Raw genomic sequence first — 3695 nt, forward strand, 5'->3', positions numbered from 1 at the left:
GAAACTTTTTTTTTTTGTCTTAAGGGGAGAGGTGTTATGGCCGCCGCCGTTTTGCCCTGTGAGGGGGTTGGATCCCTGCTGAGAAAGTGTGGTCCTGATGGCGCGGATCCCGGAAACCGAGGGGATTGGGATTGGCGCGACATTCCCCTGGATCCTCTCCGGCCGACCAATCCACTGGGCCCAATTGCCCCGGCCTGGGCATTTAAACAGCAGCCGCCAGAGCATCGGGGCGGCTTGTTTTGTATTGTGTACTGTGAGTTTGTTCGTATTTGAGAACTGTGGAGGTTGGTGTTTTGATTACTGGGACTGGGCAGGGTTTAGTTTAATTATAGTTGTACTGATTACAGAAGAGTAATTTCTGTTAGACTCATTATTTCAATGGTGCTGTTTGGATGTGTGTTTTTTGTTATTTAGTATTAGATCAGTTAGTGAGGTTTCTTTCTCATTGTTGTTTTCTACTTAGATATCATAGGCTCTGTTTAGAGTTTTCCTTTGTTATATTTGTTTGTTCTTTTAAACAGCAGCTCGCCCTTAGTTCCCTTTTGCCTCACCTCCTATCGTTAAAAATTTTGAACTTTAATAAAATACCTTTGTTTATAACCACAACATCTGGGTTTATTTTACTTCCTCATACCCCTTTTCCTGGTCCTAACATATGGGCTGGGTTAGTGAGTGAGTGTTGCGTTTGGATGTGGTCTGGTGAAACTTGCTATAAAAGGGACACCATGATAACAGTCAGTTCACCTTGTTTTCAGGTTGCACCTGAGCCAAGATGAAGGTCATTGCCGTTCTTGTCCTCTCGGTCACCCTGTTTACCAGGGATACAGCAGTAAGAGATTTTTGCTCTATTATTACTGGTATATGTTTAACTGTGTCAGATAGTTCAATGTCATTAACTTACCGATCTGTCATGTTGATTCTCAGACTCTCTGGACTCATGTCAGGGTCGGTGTGGTTATGGAACAGACAGTAGTTTCTCCTGTCAGTGTAACCCATCCTGTGAGCGCTACAACGACTGCTGCTCCGACTACGCTGAGATTTGTAAAAGTGAGTGACAAAAGCAATGTAAGGAAATCATTCATTTACCAATGCGTACCATGCCTTTTTTTATCACAAGTGTGTGTTTCTTTTCCTTCTAGCTTCAGCCACATCTTGTAAAGGCAGATGCGGTGAGAAATACAACTCTCAGAACAAGTGCCACTGCAACTCCAAGTGCTCCAGTACAGAACTGCTGCAGTGACTATGCAGACCTCTGTGGCGGTAAGAAACAAGCACGTCACCTATAGCTGACACAGCGTCCACGTGCCATACATTATATCACCACTGTTAGTCAGCTATCTGTTCGGTGTTGCTCCTTTTCTGAACAGCTGCTCTCCTTAGGACATCTGGTCACTTTCACATGGGATGAGGTCAAAGCAGCCAAACATTGAGCCCCATGACATCGACAAAGCTACATTTATTAGTTATTTGCAGAACCACCAAAAAGAGATTGTCTCTCTAAACCTCTCAGATGTTTCATTTAATTTCAAGAAGTCAAATTAGATAGATTAAAGAAAACACATAATTATCAGGTATAAAACTACTGACGTTTATATGAGTAGTTAAAATTTAGTTGCACCTTGCAGCTACCACAGTACACAGATGCATGCAAGTATAACTTTAAAAGCTGTGAGTTTTACTGTAATTGAGTATTTGTACATAGTGATATATCATCAGGACTGTGGTCAGCCTCTCTTGGTGAAATCTTCTTCTAGTATTTGACCAGTGGTGGTCACGGTTGTGCTACACACCACAAAGTATTTAGTATTTAGTTCCCTAGTTCTTCCCTCAGTTTAATCTGCTACCTCCTTCTGTAGTATTACCCGGTGATAGAGAGGTATTCACATCCTATATTTCACTATATTTCAGTAAAAGTAGCAATTGTGCAATATAAATATTACTCCGTGACAAGTACAAGCCTTGCTTTAAAAGGTTATTTGAAAAAAACTGCAAAATTATTATCAAAAAAATGTACTTTAAGTATGAAAAGTAAACATGCTCCACAGCCTCTCTCAGTGTTTTTATATTATTATTACTGATGTAGACAGTGTCAAATAATGCACAAATAATATTAATCTTCTAATATATTTATGTATTTGCCGTATCTTCTTCTTAATCTTAATCTGAATAAAACACATGTAGTGGAGTAAAAAATAACTGGTGTTTGAGGTGTTTGGTTGTAGAAGTATAAAGACATCAACATGTCAAAGACATCGTGTGTGGTTGTTGATGACTACAGGTGACGGAGGTGGAGAGTGCGTGATCACTGATGCGGAGATCAAGAGTATCTCTGAGGCGCTTACACTCTGGATTCAAACAAGGCTTCGGCCTCAGAGGATCATTGACCCTCAGGCTCTGGTGGACAACTCTCAGACCAGCTCCCAGTCAGATCTCTCCCCTAGACCGTGAGGAGACTATTTTTATTACCACACTCTCTCTTGATGTTTCCCTTTTTTCCTGTGCCATTGGTATCTGTGGTGTTTTGTTTTGTTGTGTGCTTCCAGCTTGTTCCGATACGTGGATGAAGGGGCTCTGTTCTCCAGACCTACCTACGCTGCTTTCCGGCTGTGCGGGACAACTACCAAAGGATGACTGGACAGACAGAGGACTTCAGCCCTCAGCAGCTGGCAGAGCAGGAGACCTTTGTCAAGGAGACCATGTCCAACACTGAGCTGGGGAGAGAGCTGTTTGCTTTCCTCTACACAAAGGGTAACTACTTACAGTACATCCTGACACTGGTGCAGCATTACATACACAGAGATCTGATAATGTTCTAGTACATAAGGGATTTTGTCACTGGCTCTTACTCGTCTTTCTCTACTCTACTTCATGCTCTAGATTTTGGAACGTTCCCGTAATGAAGTGTTTCAAGTGTACGTTATTCTTCTTATTTTAAGGTGTCTATGCAACAGAGGAGAACTTCCTCTATGACCTGAAGATGATGTGGTTTGGTCTGTACTCCCGCTACAACAAGAAGATGGACTCCAGCGGCTTTGAGCACATCTTTGCAGGTTCGGACAGAGAAGATTTTCTTTCAATCACCAAAATGTTTGCAATATTTTTGTTTTTTCTTTGTGAATATTAAGATTAACACATTCTGTAATAAAGGAGAGATCAAGGGAGGAAAGGTGTCCGGTTTCCACAACTGGATCCAGTTTTATCTTCTCGAGAAAAGAGGACAGCTGAACTACTACAGCCACAGCTTCAATGGGCCGTACGCATCCACAATACAGGCGTCAAACAGTCTGTTGATTTATACTGTGATGTGTAACGCTGGTTTTTATTCCTCTGTTTTCTTCTTTCCCCTGCTCACAGTGGACTACTTACCCCGATGTCATGGGGATGCAGTTCAAGGGGGACGGATACTTCAAGCAGGTCGGTTCTGCAGTCATTGGCTGCAGCCCTGAGTTTGACTTTGCCTTAAACAGTCTCTGCACATCACTCGTCCTGGAAAACAGTGAGTATATCTACAAGTCCTGTGGCGTTTTCTTGCATGTGAATCTTTTCTGATCGGGATTTTTTTTTTTTTTATTGTCCCTCATCGTAGGTGTCGTCTAAGCCTGGGTGGGAAGGAGCTCATTATCCAAACTTACACCTGGGATAATTCTTTCTATGGTGATGGGAAGAAGTTCATCGGGTCTGCGTTTCCTGCAACC

At 42.2% G+C, this 3695-nt stretch overlaps 1 pseudogene; it reads left to right on the forward strand.

Annotated features, from left to right (window-relative positions):
• The first annotated feature begins 772 nt into the window (after positions 1-772).
• Positions 773-3695, forward strand: part of LOC113745874 (poly(U)-specific endoribonuclease-like) — a 3943-nt pseudogene continuing 1020 nt past the window's right edge.

Source organism: Larimichthys crocea, chromosome VI, assembly GCF_000972845.2.
Source record: "Larimichthys crocea isolate SSNF chromosome VI, L_crocea_2.0, whole genome shotgun sequence".
Lineage (NCBI taxonomy): Eukaryota > Metazoa > Chordata > Actinopteri > Sciaenidae > Larimichthys > Larimichthys crocea.